Below are 19,802 nucleotides of genomic sequence, written 5' to 3' on the forward strand. Positions count from 1 at the left end.
CACGAATTACAATGAAATCTGAAAGACATAAAATAGGAACTGAAATCAAAGCTTCTCTTAATTGGTGGAAAGCAACAATAGCATCATCATTCCAATGAAATGCATCCTTCTTTGTCTAGTCAGTCAAAGGACGAGCCAACATGCCATAGTTACGCACAAAGCGACGGTAATACCCAGTTAAACCTAAAAAACCGCGCAGCTCCTTAACAGATTTAGGTAATGGCCAATCTAAGACAGCAGCAAGCAGCAACCTTTTCAGGATCTATCCCCACTCCTGCATGTGATATTTATATGTTGTCCCAGAAACCCGATTTCAGGTTGAGTGAATAGACATTTCTTTGGATTAGCAAAGTAAGAATGGCTAGACAGAAGGCTAAGGGTTGTTCGAAGGTGCTCATAATGTTGTTGGGACGTAGGACTATAGACAAGAATATCATCAAAAAAGACAAGAATGAATTTGCACAATATGGGCAAAAAAGATCATTCATGGCGGCTAGGAATTTGGACATAGCGTTAGTCAAGCCAAAAGGCATGACAGCATACTCATAATGTCCAAAGGAGTGCAAAAAGCAGTTTAGAAATATCGGAAGAATTGAGACGAATTTGGTGGTAACTAGAACGCAAGTCTATCTTAGAAAATATGGTTGACCCATGGAGTTCGTCAAATAGTTCATCATTTAGTCAATACTAAGACGAGATTATCATTAAAAGCAACTTAACGATAATAAATCCAAATCGAATCATTATTAAAGTGGAAGATCAAACAAACTACTTATTGAAATCCCCCAAGACCCAAAAGTCATCGTACAAGAACTTCTAAAACAAAAACCATGACAAAAAAAGATACCCAAAATAAAGCAAAATAAAGAATGTCTCATTGCCCGAAAAAAAAGGAAAAGAACTAATATGATGATCCATGGAAGCCTGGAGATGGAGTGCTCACCCTTGGATCAAGATCAACTATCAAACGCTAGAGATGTTTCAAGTTCGATTTTCAATTGTTGACTTGTGAATATTTAAGATTTAATTTTGTAGGATCTTAATTGATCTGATAAAATCAAATCAAATCTGATTTGCTATAGATAGTTTAGGTAATTAGATTAACTAAGATCATATTTTGATTCTCATGTGCGCTAGAATCAAACGATTTGATACTGTATGGGTTTGCTAACCTGTACTATAAATTTGTAGCTCTCAGATGAATAAAATGTACACTTTTGGTACCAATCTTACATGGTATCAGAGCAATGTTATTCTTGTGTTGTTGATGACTAAAACAGCATTTACTGGGCAACGTAACCCAACGGCATTAACACAAGCCGAGAGTTCTATTAAAAAAGTTCCGACCGAGACAACAATGAACCAAGGCAGCGATTAAGCTCATTTTTCCTTTTAGCTTACCTCTCACAAGCTGAATGGAAAGAATTTTTGGAGTCGTCTGCTTTAGTTGCTGCAAAAAATGAGAATGACATGAAAAAGAAGTCGTGGTGTGATTTCTGCAAAAAATACCGGCACACTCATGAGACTTGCTAGAAAACCCATGGAAAACCACCCAACTAGAACAAAAAAAGGCAGAAAACCATGGCAGCCCAGCCTTTCGGTGTACCAGCGAAGAATCGAGCCTGAAATCTTCTTCAGAAATGCCACCATTTACCAAGAAACAGCTAGAGCTACTACACAAACTTTCCCAATCTCAACTCCAATTGAATAAATGTAATTCTTCTACTCCAACTTGTTCTTTTACTCAAACGGGTAACGTACCATGTACTTTTTTTGAGTATAGATTCTACTAGTATAAGCTCTTGGATAATAGATTCAGGGGCTAGTGATCACATGATATGGAACTCCTATTTTTCTCGACTTATACTCCTTTAGTAGGAAATAAAAAGGTCAAAGTTGTTGATGGTTCCTTCTCGGCAATTCTTGGGAAAGGAACAATCAAACTAACCCCTTTATTGACTCTTTTTTATATCCTTCATGTTCCAAAATTTTCTCATAATCATTTGTCCATCAAGAAATTGACTCAAAACCTTAATTGTCGTGTTATGTTTGATGATACTTCATGTGTATTTCTGGACAAGGTCTCGGGGAGAATGATTGGCAATGCTAGAGATTGGCAATGCTAGAGAGTCTGGAAGTCTCTATTTTCTTGAAAATGGCGACAATTCAATAAATTTTAGTTCAGCTTGTTTGAACTCTGTTCTAGTCGATAATCAAGTCATGTTATGGCACTATAGACTTAGTCATCCAATTTTCCATTATTTGAAACTCTTGTTACCACAGTTGTTTATAAATAAAACTACATCCTCTTTTCAATGTGAATTTTGTGAAATGGCAAAACACAGACGTTCATCTTTTTCATCCCAATGTTACCATGCCACAAAACCCTTTAAGCTAATCCATAGTGATGTTTGGGGACCTTCTAGGATAGCAACCGTAAATGGAAAAAGGTGGTTTGTGAGTTTCATAGATGATCACACTAGACTAACTTGGGTGCACCTATTGAAAGACAAAGGGGAAGTAAAACATATATTTGAGTCCTTTTATGTTATGGTTGAGACATAATTTCATGAGAAGATTCAAATATTTCAAAATGATAACAGGAGAGAGTTTTTTAATGACCACCTAAGCAACTTTTTCACTTCTAAGGGAATAGTGGACCAAAGTTCATGTCCTAAATACACCCCAACAAAATAGAGTAGCGGAGAAAAAAAATAGGCATCATATGGAAGTAACTAGAGCTTAATATTCACAAGCGGAGTCCCTAAATTTCTTTGGGGAGAAGCTCTTTTGACATCCACCTACCTTATTAATAAGATGTCTTCCCATGTTCTAGGTTTTAAAACCCCTTTCAGTATGTTCAAGACATATTTCCCTACTTCTAGATTGACAGCTGATCTATCTTTGAGAGTTTTTGGGTGTAGTGTATTTGTTCATATTCATATTCATATACGAGTAAACTTGATCCATGTGCTAAAAAATGTGTTTTTATTGGCTATGCCCCTAGTCAGAAGGGTTATAAGTGTTATGACCCAATTACTAGGAAGGTTACTGTCATAATGGACGTCACCTTTTTTTGAATCACAATTGTCTTTTGAAACACAAAGGAAAGCCTTAGAGCAACTGGTAAAGTTATTGTCATGTGACCAGGAGGTCACGGGTTCAACCCTTGGAAATAGCCTCTGCCAGAAATGCAAAAAAGCTGCGTACAATACACCCTTGTGGTGGGGCCCTTCCCCGGACACCGTGCATAGCGGTAGCTTCAGTGCACCGTCTGCCCTTTTTTTCTTAATTGTTTTTTGAAACCCATCTTCAGGGGTGAAACATAGTGAAGATTTTAGGGATGATAAAGATTTTCTTGACCTCACATGTGAGGAACAAAAGGATCCAGGTTTTATGATACATAAAGGAAATAGTTATTTTGGTAATAACAACCTACATAAGGTAAGAGATCCTAACTTAAATACTGAAAATAAGGATACTGAGACAATAAAGCATTTTCATGATATAATTAATGACAAGAATAGAGAACAAAAAAAGGAATTACAGGTTTACATTAGAAGAAATTGAAACCAAGAAAAAAAATCAAGGACTCTCATCAGAACCAAATGTCCGCCCCAGCAAGATCTCACTATCTCACTGATACACAAGGTAATTCTCCAGAAACTAATTCAGATTTACCCCTTGTTAGTTTTACCTTGATCTTCCAATTGCCAAACGTAAAGGGGTAAGAAAAGTCACCAACCATCCCATGTCAAATTTTGTGTCATATAGAAACTTGTCCTCTACCTATATAGCTTTTTTTTCTCAATTATTTGGAATGGAGATACCAATAAATGTGCAGGATGCTTTGACCATTCCCGAGTGGAAGGAGGCAATTCTAGAGGAGATGAACGCTTTAGAGAAAAATGAAACATGGAAAATTGTGGAACTACCACGTGGAAAGAAAACAGTGGGCTACAAGTGGGTGATCGCCATCAAATACAAATCAGATGGGTCCCTAGAGAGGTATAAGGCATGTTTGGTAGCAAAAGGATTCACTTAACTTATGGGATGGACTATCTTGAGACATTTGCTCCAGTTGCCAAGTTGAATTCAATAAAAGTTCTTCTGACCATTGCTGCCAACCTTAATTGGCCCCTCCAACAACTAGACGTGAAGAATGCATTCTTGAATGGAAAACTCAAAGAAGAAGTCTACATGGACCCTCCTCCGGATTTTGAAGAAAGGTATGGAACTAGAGTGTGCAAGCAAAAGAAATCTCTCTATGGGCTCAAATAATCTCCAAGAGCTTGGTTTGAGAAATTCCCTCAGTTTGTGAAAAAAACAAGGGTATATGCAAGGGCAAGCAGATCATAACATGTTCATTCGACATTCTCTTGAGGGAATGACAACTATCCTAATAGTGTATGTCGATGATATTATGATATTATACTTACTGGAGATGACTTGTCTGAAATAAAGAATTTAAAGAAACAGTTGGCCCCGAAGTTTGAGATTAAAGATTTGGGCCAGTTGAAATATTTTCTTGGCATGGAAGCAGCAAGATAAAAAGAAGGCATTATGGTGTCACAAAGGAAGTATGTACTAGATCTTTTAAAAGAGACAAAAGATAAGAGGTTGTCGTCCAGCTGAAACACCTATTGATCTGAATATAAAATTCAGTTGACCACAGTCAATATCAAAGACTAGTGGGGAAGTTGATCTACTTGTCACATACTCAACCTGATATAACTTTTGTTGTAAGCTTAGTTAGTCAATTTATGCACTCTCCAAAGGAAGCGCACCAAGAAGCGGTCTACAGGATCCTAAGATATCTTAAAAGTTTTACAAAGAAAGGATTATTTTTCAGAAAAAGTCAACATAGGGGCATTGAAAGCTTTATAGATGCAGGCTGGGCAGGTTCTACTACTGACAAGAGGTCTACACATCTGGATATTGTACATGTATGACCTGGAGGAGTAAAAAAAAAAATGTTGTAGCCAGCAGCAGTGCTGAAGCTGAATACCGATCTATGGCTCACGGGATTTATGAAATGATTTGGCTCAAGAAAATGATGAAAGAACTCAAAGAAAACGTTTGGTTTACCAATGAAGTTGTACTGTGACAATAAAGAGGCCATAAGCATTGCTCACAATCCAGTTCAATATAATAGAACAAAACATGTTGAAGTGGATAGGCACTTCATAAAAGAGAAGATTGAAGAAAGAAGTATGTGCATGCCCAGCAAATTGCAGATATTTTCACAAAAGGCTTGTTTAAACCAAAATTTGAATTCTTGTAAACAAGTTAGGCATGAGAAATATTTACAGGCCAACTTAATGAGGAGTGTTGATTTGTGAATATTTAAGATATGATTTGTAAGATCTTAATTGATCTGATAAAATCAAATCTATATTTGCTATAAATAGTTTAGGTAATTAGATCAAATAAGATCGTATCTTGATTCTCATATCATTAGAATCAAGACATTTGATTCTGTACGGGTTTGCTAACTTGTACTATAAATTCAAGATGAATAAAATGTACACTTTTGGTTCCAATCTTACATCAATCATTATGCATAGAGATATCAACAATTCAAATATCATCAAATTCAAAAATGTCCGAAGACTAATCAACAAGCATCCAATTTAGGAGCACACACAATTAAATTGAGTCTAAACTCTAATTAAACTGTAGCCTACCTCAACCAAAGAACTCGAATGCAAGCTACTTTGCATGGGTCTTGCTCTTCTTTAAAGCTTTCGAATGCTTCAAATTTGTTCAAATATATAATCCCCATAAGAGTACGAATTTAATGACACCCATTTATAAATTCTTACTTAAAAATCCTAGGCCAAAAATCTAATTGTATCGTAAACAATAATTGATGATTTCCTGTGAGAAATCTCGGATTTGAAACCAAACAAGGACAACGACAACTGCAATACTAATTACAATAAACATAACCCATTAAACCAACATCATCGTCCAATAATTAATTACCTTATCATTATCTAATGTCCAAATAATCACACGTAATTATTACTAATTATTGAAGATGACCAAAGATACCATTTTAATTCATATTTGCTGCCAAAAGCACTAGAATGGTAATAATACCAATGGTCATCGTCTACAATTTTCCATCCCATTGTTATCAGTAACACGTAATTAACCATTTATTTACCAAATTCTAATGGCAAAAGAAACAACGCCTAACAGATGTACGCAAACCTCGAGCTATATGTCATTCCACCCTAGATCATTACAAACATGGAATTATATTTAATCACTGACCTGAAGCTAGTCCGAGAGAACTATCAAGAGGGCGATTCCTATCCCTCAAAGCCGCAATGTGAAAAATATAACTTTTGTGCCCCCTCTTTGCCCTAAATATCCAGTGATATTATTATATATGGTTTACCCTACCTAATTAAATTCACCCTTGTATTGGCCACATAAGCAAATAAATTATTATTTTGACCCGTTAAATCACTAATTAAATTAATTATTTAAAATATCCGAAACTTCTAATAAATCCACAAATTTTGTTTGGAATTTCATAAAAATAAATTAAATATGTATATTGACTAAAAGTATGTTTCAAACCTATAAAAAATATTAAAATACTAAATCGAGGTTACCTTGACCAAAAGTGGACCGTGGGTCGAACTAAACTTTCTTAACCCCAAACCCAACTAATGACTTAAATCTCTTCGGTACACCCTAAAAATTGATACTACCCATTCCCATGAATCACAAATCACGAATACAAACTACGAGGAGAGCTAAAATGAAAAAGACCAGTAAAATTCACGAAACGACTAGGAGGGTCGTTACAAACAAACAGAATAAAACGAAGAAAAAATAAAATGAAGGCAAGGGAAATGACCAATGAAATTGTGCCAAAGCAAGCAGCAGGCCCAGTATATGCTACTTTTTTGTCTTAATTTATGTGACACAAATAGAATTTAGATAATCAATCATATTTTTTTTATATGTTTTTAGATATTTTAAATTGTTAACTATTATAATTTATAATACTTTTTATATAATTTTCAAATAATATATATTACTATCCTTGTCCGTACTTTTGTGGCAGTGGTAATCAATGTATAGTTTAAATAATTTAAATTTTTAATTATTGTGATTTATAATACTTTTTCTTCTATTCTAACTTAAGTGATGCTGATATCATTTCGAGAGTCAGCCAAATATTTTACATCTTTTAAACTTTTCAGTCATTAATTATTGTGATTTATAGTACTTTTTACATATTTTTTTGAAATATATAACAGATTCAAAAAAGTAAAACAAATTAGGACGGAGGAAAAATAAAACGAAGGCAAGGAAAAGGACCAATGGAATTGTACCAAAGTTGCCTGCTTTTGGCACAATTTCATTGATCTCTTTCCCCTTTATTACAGAATAGATGTTTGCATACAATAGATGATTACAATAACCTTCTACATTAATAAGATGCATTATTTATATAATATTATGACCTTTAACTACTTAACAATATTAACAATATTTATGATAAGAACATATAACGTTTGTTCATCGTAACTAACTGCCTAGTAGATAACTTCTAGTAACTTACAGAAAACTGCTCAATGCTCCAACTTTCCCCCTTGTTCTTATAAAAAGGAATCATCGTACTATATCTCCAAACTTCTGGCATCTTCGTTGTCCTAAAAATGATGTTAAACAACCTTATCAGCCACACCATACCTACCCCATCAGTGCTCTTCAAAAAATCCACCAGAATCTGGACAGTCACCCTACACCCTACAGGGGCGGATCCATGGTGTCCGGTGGGGGGTTCCCGAGAACCCAGTAACTTTTGTGCGAAACTAATATTTATATAGAGAAATCTAGTAAATATATAAGAATTATAAGTTGGGAACCCATAAACAAAGTGTGTTGCCAATCTAGTAGAGTAGATTGACTTGTAAAAGTTTTATTGACTTCTTGGTTGTAGGTTCAAATCCCCTTAGCCACTATTTGTTTTTATTTTTGCTAATGTAGGGAACCCACAAACTTTAAATTCTGAATTCGCCTCTGTCGCCCTACCTATATGCATTCTACAAATAGCATCTTTGACCTCCTCGACCTTAATATGCCTATAATAACCGTAATCGCGATAGCTCTTGGAGTGCTCCAAGTCCCCTAGCACTAAACCTTCGCCCCCCTCGTCGTTCAAAAGTTTATGAAAATAAAACTGTCACCTCCTCCTGGCCCATATTTAATCCATAGAAATATGGTAAACATGGGTAAAATATGGGTAAACATCGGCTTGCCATATGATATAAATTTGTATTCCAACACCGAAGTATTCCACAATGCTTTTCCAGTCGCTACACATTAATTTATACAACAACAAACCCAGTGTATTCCCACCTAGTGGGGTCTGGGGGGTAAGATGTACGCAGTCCATACCTCTACCTCTAAAGAAGTAGAAAGGCTGTTTCCGATAGACCTCCGGCTCAAGTCACGAGATACCACACAAACTCATAGTAAAGCACAGAACTAGATTACATAACATAAATACGGCACCCATAAGTATTAGAAAACAGAGGAAAGCACACAGATTCGTAATAAAACATGGAACACGGAATCATAACAAGAATAAAACCCCCACCAAGTAATTCCCTACACTAGCAACCCAAACCGGCCCTAGTCTTCTGCCCTAATTCGAGTCCTCCAGACCTTCCTATCTAGGGTCATGTCCTCGGTGAGCTGTAACTGCTCCATGTCCCGCTTAATCACCTCAGCCCAGTACTTCTTCGGCCTACCCCTACCCCGCCTAAAACCATCCAATGCTAGCCTCTCACACCTACGAACCGGGGCATCCATGCCCCTCCTCTTCACGTGTCCGAACCATCTCAATTGGGCTTCCCGCATCTTGCACTCCACTGGAGTCACACCAACCTTCTCCCGGATAGTCTCATTCCGCACTCTATCCCCTCTAGTCAGCCCACACATCCAGCGCAACATCCGCATTTCTGCCACCTTCATTTTTTGGATGTGGAAGTTCTTAACTGGCCAACACTCCGCTCCATACAACATGGCTGGACGGACTACCACCCTGTAGAATTTGCCTTTCAGCTTGGGCGGCACCTTCTTATCACACAACACCCCCGACGCGAGCTTCCACTTCATCCATCCCGCCCCAATACGGTGCGAGACATCCTCGTCAATCTCACCGTTACTCTGGATCACGGACCCGAGATACTTGAAACTATCCCTCTTACATACCTCCTGTGATTCCAGCTTCACTACTACCACATTCTCCCGCCTTACGTCATTAATTTATACATGATAAATATATGTTATTTCAATGTTTTATTTTAGTTATCAAATGAATTATTGTCAAAAAGCTCCCTAGAGACTTTTGCCATGACACCAATCTCTTAGACCAGAATACAATGCTCCATGTATACTTTTTTGTTACTAAGTAATAAAATAGTTTCTTTCTATGAGTGACAATAGTACGATTCAACCAATTAATTTTAAAAAACTTATATCATATCAATTTTTTGGTTATTTTATCTTGTATAAGCAAAATTAGATTTTTTGAAACTATTTTTTGAGCCGGGTTCTATCAGAAACAGCCTCTCCACTTCATATGAGGTAGTGGTATGGAATGCGTACATTTTACACTCCCCAGATCCCACTTTGTGGGCATACAATGGGTATGTTGTTGTATTTCATCATATCGGTTTCTCTTTGGTAAAGGTATGATTCAATTAATTTTTGGTATTATTTTGAAATGTCATGTAAGAATCACAAGGAAAAATCATAACATGAGATTTTGAGGTTTGGTTTGGTACATTTTTTATTTATATTTATAAGAATAAAAAGATTACTTAATTATTTGGTACGATTAAAGACTACCTAATTATTTGGTAAGATTATAGACTTATATAGAATTCGTACCATTTTATTAAAAGAAACCTAATACTCAATTCGATGATTAAGTTGATTTTTAACACCTCTGTATCTAACAAGGCAGAGGTAAAGTGTGCTTGCACTCTACCCTCCCCAAACCCCACTTGGGGGACTATATGAGGTAATGTTGTTGTTACTTCCTGATACAGACACGGACCACTACATAACAACTAATGACATTCTCAACACAGTTCAAAGGACCTAAAAGGAACAACAATAAGAAGAATACGCACAATATATCCCTACAAAGTGAACTTTGGGGAAGGTAAAGTATATGTAGTCTATACCACCACAACCTCAAGGTGAGGTAGAGATTGACTCAAACGACCTAAAAGGAAAAGGAGGAAAAACTCACAATGCCATTTGAGGAACTGAATATTTAGTTCCAAGTTGGGATTGCTCATCTGTAGCATTGTTGCCAACACCATAATGCACATTTCCATCATACTGGTTTCTACATGCCCATAGCTCTAACTGCACAAAAGCGACCTCCTCGTTAAGATTTCTCAGGTATTCATTAAATAGTCACTGATGATTACTTGAAATACAGACATATATTAGTATCAGAAACAACTATTCTAGAACAAACAATATGGATTCAGCAAGCTAAAACTTTCAGTAATCCATCAAAAGTTATAATGTCTTCCGCACCTAAGGGTGTGGCCTAGTGGTTCAATGAAGTTGGATTGAGCGTCATGAGGTTTCAGGTTTAATTCCAAACGGAGACAAACACTAGGTGATTTCTTCCCATCTGTTCTAGCCTTGATGGACAGAGCTACCTGGTAACAAGTGGGTGGTAACAAATGGGAGATGACAGGTATCCCGTGTAATTAGTCGAGGTGCGCGCAAGCTGACCCAGACACCATATTTATCAAAAAAAAAGTCTTCCAGGGCCCTTGATATTTAAAATGAAATAGTTTAGGTTGCTCGAAATCAGGTCCGGGTATTTGATACAGGTGCGGATCCTTCATGAACAACAACAACAATATACCCAATGTAATCCCACAAGTGAGGTCCAATAATAGGATCTACAGGCTAGCCCCCTAATCTTTTAAAACTATTTGATTTTAATTAATAGAAAAGACAAAGTCACCATTAAAATTGTCTCGAATTTGCAATTAGATTCTTAAAGTTTGCAATGGTCCTATTACCCCCACAAAGCTAATTCTAACCACAATAAATACACCACCTGATGCATTTCCAGAGCAAGTGTAATGTCAAAGGATAAGTGACGCGTGAATGGTTAAATTCTAATCCCTAAATCAGTATAAAACTGCCACGTGGCATTAAATTCTACTCCCAAACCAGTATAAAACTGCCACGTGGCATTACCAACTAGAAATTTTCTTTTTCTCTCTACAGCCTCAACTTCCATTAATAGTCCCAAAAACCTCCATTGATAGCAGCTCATCTTCTCCAAACAAGAGAAAGAAAGAATTTACAGAGCTTATAAAGTAAATTTATGAAACTATATTTATTCCACAAGATCTAAAAAATTTAGATCGGCTACCTGTATCCATCAATTTTCAATTACAGATTGATCTCAATGTCGACTTCAAACACAACAACAAAAGAAAAAAAGAAAATATTGCAAGTACCTAACTTAAAAGAAAATCAAAATTGAAAACAAAGTGTATATATGAGCACCAAAATTGGGGAAAACAAAAGGAAGCTTGAAATATAAATGAAACGAAATTCCGATTAAAATTCATTATTTAAAAAATTAAAGTCACTTTCTACTTATAAAATGCGATAAAAAATAAAAACATACAACTATGCCAGAGAAGAAATAGAAGAAATTACCGAAATATACAAAACGAAGAGCTTGAAACTGAAAAAAAAAAAAAAGCAGTAAAATAAAAAAAGAGGGGAGTATAAAATGGGTCAAGGAATTCACTGGAGAAAGAAAAGAGGAGAGTAAAATGTGTTAAAATGTGAAGAAATTGGATTTTTACTGACCTTTTATTAAACGGGTAGAAAAAAGTGATATTATATTATTTAAATAGGGGTGAGACACATGCACATAAGCTGACAACACAGATAAAGTAAAAAGTGTGTATTTATTATTGTTAGAACTGGTTTCGTGGGGTAATAAAACACCCGCAAAGTTAAAAGTGCCTTTTATCCAATTCAGGTGCTTATATGTCATTTCTCTGAAATAATCATATGCATTTTATCCCAGGATTATCATACCTTATCGATCACACCAAACAAACCCTTAATATACTCCTTTTGTCTCAAAATAGTTGGCATATTTAAAAGATCAAGAGAGGCACCAAGGGTGTGGCATGTAAGCTGGCCCAGACACTATGGTTATCAAAAAATAAAAAAGTCTTCCGGGGTCCTTGGTATTGAAAGTGAAATAGTTTAAGTTGGTCGAAATTAGGTGCGGGTATCCGATATGGGTGCGTATCCTTCATGAACAACAACAACAACAACAATAATATTCCCAGTGTAATCCAACAAGTGGGGTCTGATAATAGGATGTCCAGGCTAGCCCCCTATTCTCCCGTATAAAGTGCCACAACACCTCGTTGCCTACTAATCTTCTATCCTAATCCTACTAACTAGTGGTCAATGAATTGGGTTGAGCACCATGACATTACCTCAGTAGCTTTAGTGGACAAAGTTATCTCAGTAGGATTGTGAAATTAGTCGAGATGCATGCAAGCTGACTCGGACACTACAATTATTAAAAAAGAAATTGAAAATTCCAATACAAGGATAAACTAAACTTGTAATTGGGTACTTGGAAATTGGAATTATTGAACACATAAATACCATAAACTAATAAATTTTTTGACCAAAAAATTGAAAAAAAATATCCAAAAAAAAAAACAAAAATTCCAATACAAGGATAAACTAAACTTGTAATTGGGTACTTGGAAATTGGAATTAAACACAAATACCATAAACTAATAAATTTTTTGACGAAAAACATTGAAAAAAAAAATTCCAAAACAAGGATAAACTAAACATGTAATTGGGTACTTGGAAGTTGGAATTACACACATAAATACCATAAACTGATTACTTTATTGATGAAAAAATTGAGAAAATATCAAAATAATTGAAAAAAATAAAAACCGAAAATGTCAATACAAGGATAAACTAAACTTGTAATTGGGTACATGGAAATTGCAATTTACCAAAAACTAATTAATTTATTGACGAAAAAAATTGAAAAAGATTGAAAAAAAAACTGGTGGTTTACCGGGGATTTTTGTGAGAAGATTGTAAAATACCTTTCTTTGAAGGGACCTTTAGAGAAAAGTGATTGAATTAGTGTATGGTGTCTCCATGAAAGTGTCCACATTTTAGGCAAAATTTGATAAAACCCTTGAAATTGCGAGGTATAAATACTGGGGATAAAATATTCATATAGTGGAAAATGATTTGGGCCTCGAGATGAAATGAACTTTGTAAATGTAAGAATTCAATTCGTTGAGTTTCAATAAAGGTTTTTTTGAAACATAATTTAAATTCATGAAAAATAAATTTTAACTACAAATAAAATATAATGAAATAAAAAATTTTTATTGATAAACGATTGTGGTTACAAATCTATTTCTCCCTTAATTCCTTTCTCTTGATTTTCTCCGTAATTCGAGGGTCGTTAGTGGCTTATTCTCAAACATATGATGATCTCTTTATGAATCTCATATTTTGTGAGATATCGGAGATTTCGGTCTTTTTATGAATACCCATCAGCTTATAGAATATTCAAGATGGTCAGCTTATAGAATATTCAAGATGGTTTTGTGGGATATTGGAGATCCTGATCTTTTTACGAATATCTATCAGTTTATGGGATATTTAAGATGTTTGTTTCGGGAAACATGTTACCTTTAAATAGGCGAGATTTATGGTAAAGTAGCCTTCTAGAACTCTAACAGAATTTGGATTCTTATTGAAGAATCCACAAATTTTAGATGTCTACAAATGCCTCCTACTTCAAGGCTTGTCAAAGTGTAGATTTGATGACGAGTCTTGAAGTACCAATAGAGCTTCCATCTTTATGCGGTGGCTATAGATTTGCATATCTGATTTATGAGAGAAGAGATGAAGGGCAGATTTGGTCCCACTGGGCATGTCAATTTGTTTACAATAAATTTTTACAGTGACAAAAATAAATTGCAATCACAAATAAAAATATAAAGAAACAAGATTTATTATTGATAAACGATGTGGTTATAAATCTGTTCCTCCCTTGATTCCTCTCTCTTGATTTTCTCTATAATTCAAGGATTGCTAGTAGCGTATTTCTCGAACGTAAGATTTGATATAGTTTTCTCCGTAATTCGAGGGTCGTTAGTGGCATATTTCTCGAACATAAGTTAATCTCTTTATGAATATCCCATGATTTTGTGGGATATTGGAGATTCCGATCTTTTTACGAATATCCATCAGTTTATGGGATATTCAAGATACCTCTTTCAGAGAATATGTTACCCTTTAAATAGGCGGGATTTAGGGTAAAGTAGCCTCCTAGAACTCTAATAGAATTTGAATTCTTCTTGAAGAGTCCCACAAATTTTAGGTGTCTACAAATGCCCCCTACTTCAAGGCTTGTCAAAGTGTAGATTTGATGACAAGTTTTGAAGTACCAATAGAGCTTCCATCTTTATGCGGCAGCTACAGATTTGCAGATTTGATTTATGAGAGAAGAGATGAAGGGCAGATTTGGTCCCACTGGGCGTGCCAAAATTTGTTTGCAACAAATTTTTTTTATGCTGAAAATTAACTATAAGCAAAAAAAAATGAAAAGAAAATAACAACTTTATTTATAAGAATATATGAGTACAATTCTGTGATTCTCTCGATTCTTCTCTCCTAAGCTTTTCCGTAATTCGAGGGCCTTTGTAGCGTAATTCTCGAACTTCCGAATGATTTGAGCCTCCTAGAAATGTGTTTGGATCTCCAGGAATTGTTTGACAGCACTTCGTTTTGTCGAGTTGATCTTTGAGCAGAACTCCGTTAGTCAATTCGTTGAAGAGCCGTGTAGTCAATGCAGAAGCTTTCTCCAATGCTTGCAGAATCCCCAAAAAATTGTGTAACCCTCCTATTTATAGTTATAGGGGTAGGCAGTCCAAGTGTAAATAGCATCTTTTACCTTATTCTGATTGGTCCATTCAATTTTCAAGCTTATCACAAATGTTATGTGACAAGGTTGCTTGTGATTGGCCAAAAACATGTCATTTGGGACACTTGGAGATGTTTTATTGGCTCTTGAACTTGACTTGGATTGTCACATCATTTGATGTGTGTGGTCTTGCTTCATTGGTCTTTAATTTGACTGGGATGCCATATTACTTGACATGTGGCATAAGTTTGGGCGTCAAGGTGAGATGACCTTGAAGTCCTTGATGAGGAATAAAATGAGCTTATTATTTTTATAGCCCAAAATGATTTTAGACCCAATAAAATATGGGTCAAATCCAATTTTTATATGAATTTGACCATATAAATTTTACGTGTCTACAGATGCCCCCTACTTCAAAGCTCATCAAGGTGTTTGATTTGTTGGACCTGATAGAGACGAGATTTGAAGTATTTGTGGAGTCCTCATTTTTTTTCTTTTTTTTTTTTGCAAGACTTGAGCACTTTGTCGAAATCTAACTCCTTGAAGTCATCATAATCTAGGTAGAATAACGTGAATCCCTTCCTTAAGAATGTAAAATTCCGTTTAAAACTAAATATATTCAAACCTTGTAGGATTCGGGTATTAGTCTTATATCGAATTTTAATAGGATTAAATATGATGTTATCTCACTTCGAAAATGATTAGGAAGTTGACTTGTTTTGGACACTTGGATGTCCCAGTTCTTCTTGAAGACAACTTGTTCAGTAAATTCAATTCCTTTGTGAACTCAAATTTGGGCCTTTCAGAGTCACATCAATGCCCCCATTAAATCATTGTAATTCAGCCTGCGCAGAAAGTCAACTCCCGTTCTTCTCCTCTTTTTTGCTCTTTTTTCACAATTGAGCTTTTGTCACTTTGGCGCATCTGTGCAAGAAGCTTCATAATGCATCGTGGAGGTGTCTGAATCACGAACGGCTTGTAATGTTGGAAAGTAGACTCACAAGGCTACGTTCTACGCGAAAACCACGCTCAATTTATCTCCAGATCTGCCCAGGTATCGTTTCAAAATCAGACCTTCAGTTTTGTTTCGTCACTTTTTTCTTGTTTCGTGCAGTCCTACGAAAACTCTCATATCTTGACTTAGGAACATCAAAATCAGAAGCCGTTTTTTGCGTTGGAAACTAGACTCGTAGATCTACGTCTCGCGCAAAAATCATAATCTTATTGCACCCGAATCTTCCCAGATATAGCTCCAAATACAGCCTACTAATCTTGGCTCGATAGTTTTCAGCTTTGAGCAGCGTCACGAGAAATTTCATATCTCTATGTGAAAATATCGGAATCAGGTGCCATTTTTTGCATTGAAAAGTAGATTCTCAGAGATACATGTCATGTGGAAATCACAATCAGATTGCATCCGAATCGTGTCAGATATCGCTTCCCAAAACAGCCTTCTAATCTTGGATCGCTAGTTATTTCAGCTTTGCGCAGCGTCACGAGAAATTCCATATCTCGACGTGGAAGTATCGAAATCAGATGCCGTTTTTTGCATTAGAAAGTAGATTTGCAGAGATACATTTCACGTGAAAATCACCATCATTGAACTTCTGTATTTTTTCAGGTTCTTTTTTGAAGTTGCAGCCTAAATCTTATGATACTCTACTTCTCGTCAGATTTGGATACTTCATGAATTTCTTCTTCTACTTCAAGTTTTGGGGTGCATCACTTCTGTAATTTGGTGAAGGCCGTACTAGAGAAATATTCAAAGTACCACAAGTTATTTTACTTGTCGAGAAGACTTCATTGCTTGGAGATAATGAAGAATCCTTTTGTTTTAAAGATGACATCTTCAAAGGACTCCAAATATACATTCAAGCCTCATACTTTTCCTTATTTTGCTCTTTTACTATTTTTTTTTTGTAGAGCCGTTCACAGTTTAGACTCATGCGGGCCAGGAGTGATTTGCAATTTAAGATCGTGCATCAATGAGTAGTTTGATTTGCAGTTTAGGCTCGTGCATTGAGGAGCAGCTTGACTTGCATCGAGAAGCATTTTGACTTGCAGTTTAGGCTCGTGCATCAAGGAGCATTTTGACTTATATTTTAGGCTCGTGCGTCGAGGAGCATTTTGACTTGCAATTTAGGCTTGTGTATCGAGGAGCATCTTGACTTGCATTTTTGGCGCATGCGTCGAGGAGCATTTTGACTTGCATTTTAGGCTCGTGCATCAAGGAGCATCTTGACTTGCATTTTAGGTTCGTGTGTCGAGGAGCATCTTGACTTGCAGTTTAGACTCGTACATCGAGGAGCATCTTGACTTGCATTTTAGGCTCATACGTCGAGGAACATTTTGACTTGTAGTTTAGGCTCGTGCCTCGAGGAGCATCATGCAGTTTATGCTCGTATCTTAAGGAGCATTTTGACTTGCAGTTTAGGATCATGCATCAAAGAGCATTTTGACTTGCAGTTTAGGCTCGTGCATCAAGGAGCATCTTGACTTGCAGTTTAGGCTCGTGCATCGAGGAGCATCATACAGTTTAGGCTCGTGGATCAAGGAGCATCTTGACTTGCAGTTTAAGCTCATGCATCGAGGAGCATCATGCAGTTTATGCTCGTGCCTTAAGGAGCGTCTTGGGGAAGAATTCTTATAATGTAACTTTCCTCCCAACCCTTTGTAATGAAGTATTATTGGACTTCAATTTGATATTTACTACCCCCATCGGTTGAAGCAGATACACATTTAATCTTGGGTCGCCTTTTGAAAATTGGAGTTTAGAAGTCCTTTGACATTTTTTTATTTTGCGAGCGATCAGTGTCCAAGTACCACCCTTCTCGCTATTGGAGAAGTCGTTTTGCATGGATTTACTTGTTGTTTTCTTCAAGGATGGAACCCCAATCGGGTCAAAGCTTCCAAATTGTAGCATGATGATTCCTTCACCTTTTGATGATGCCACAGAGCGCATGGGTTGTAGAACTTTTGAAATTGAATTTATTTTATGGTCCAGTTCGGCGTTAACATGGTTTGCATCAACTGTATCGCCATCATCAAAGATGATCTTTCCCACTTGCATTAATGTCATGATCTTTTCCTTTAGGATGAAGCATTTTGTGGTATGATGACCAATAATGCGGTGAAATTTGCAGTATTTAGGATCGTCGACTTTGTTTAATTCTTCGAATCGCTTTAACTTAGGGAGTTCAATGACTTCTTTGGCTAGCAACTCATCCAGAATTCCAGGAACATCAGAGTCGGAAAAAGGATATACCCTTGCTTGTAACTCTTTCAAGGTTGGTTGATTTTCTTCTTCTTGCTTTTTTTGCTTTGGAGCTTTCTCTTTCAGTTTTTGTCTTGTGGAGGCCTTCTTAGAACTCACAGTCGTCACCATAGATTCCCTAATTTGATTCTCTGACGATTCATTGAATTTTGTGACTTCTCTTTTAGGATAAAAAATAGGTGACGTCATTCCATGACTTGCAATGCTTAACTCCATGTCATGAGCGCGCGTTGCTAATTTTTCAAAAGTTCAAGGCTTAATTCCTTGGAGGATATACACAAGGCCCCAATGCATCCCTTGAATGCAAACTTCAACCGCGGAAGTTTCAGAAAGTTGATCCTTGCAATCAAAGCTCAATGTTCACCAACGATTTATGTAGTCCACTAGAGGCTCATCTTTACTTTGTCTTGTGTTTGTCAACTCCATCATGCTGACTGTATGACGGATGTTGTAGAAATGATTTAGAAACTGACTTTCTAGTTGCTCCCAACAATCAATTGATTCAGACTCCAAGTCCGTGTACCAATCAAAAGCGTTGCCTTTCAAAGAGCGAACAAATTGCTTGACAAGAAGATCACCATGTGTACCAGCACTGCTACAAGTCTCAACGAAATGAGCAATGTGTTGCCTTGGATTTCCCTTGCTATCAAATTGTTGAAACTTTGGCGGTTGATATCCAATTGGCATCGGAAGCCCTCGATTCGCTTAGAATACAGCTTTGAGTATCCTACGAAACTTTGTGATGGACCGCCATATTGTGCCTTGATGGTATTTGTAATCATATCTTGCAGTTGTTGAACTGTTAGAGTAGAAACCGAAGTAGACTGCTTCTCTTTTTGAGATTTAGTCTTGCTAGGTGACTTATCGACATCCTTATTTTGCAGAGTAAAGTCTGGTGGATAAGCAGGGTCGTGGCTCGATTCTCCAGGGGCGAAGGACTCCAACTTATCCATTAGTTGAGCGATTTGAAGATCTTTATCCTTGACAGATTTCTTCAAAATTTCAATGGTTTGTTCCATTATTGCGAACTTCTCATCCATATCAGTTGCGTCAGCCATCAAGGTGTTGACTTTTGTTGAGGCTGGTGAATCTGTCGAATCTTCAGATTCACTAAAATTGACGTCAGTCTGAGAGAATTCATCACATAGCAAGAACGTCAAATTACCCCAGGAGCTGCAACTTCAGCCGTCACATCAGATTTGCTCTTTTTTGCCTTCTCCAATGAAGTGAAGTATTCAGATCCGTTCCAACCATTGATCTTAAATTTGCGTTGAGTGAGAGGACCAACAAGGCTGAGCTTATCAGATGTAGCAGTAGCAGAGTTCTTGCATAAGACATCTTCCGTATTTTTGAAGTCCATAGCAGTAGTTGTATTTGATTTGCAGGAAGAAGAGATGGAGAGCAAAACTTGTCCCACTAGGCGTGCCAAAATTTGTTTGCAACATAATTTAATTCATGAAAAATAAACCTCAACCACAAATAAAAATATGAAAAAACAATAATTTT

At 36.4% G+C, this 19,802-nt stretch overlaps 1 protein-coding gene across 1 annotated transcript in view; it reads right to left on the bottom strand.

The window, feature by feature from the left end:
* LOC107875209 (histone-lysine N-methyltransferase ASHH3) overlaps positions 1 to 19,802 on the bottom strand; it is a 53,086-nt gene that overhangs the window by 13,090 nt on the left and 20,194 nt on the right. The window lies entirely within an intron of this gene.

The sequence above is a fragment of the Capsicum annuum genome, chromosome 1, assembly GCF_002878395.1.
Source record: "Capsicum annuum cultivar UCD-10X-F1 chromosome 1, UCD10Xv1.1, whole genome shotgun sequence".
Lineage (NCBI taxonomy): Eukaryota > Viridiplantae > Streptophyta > Magnoliopsida > Solanales > Solanaceae > Capsicum > Capsicum annuum.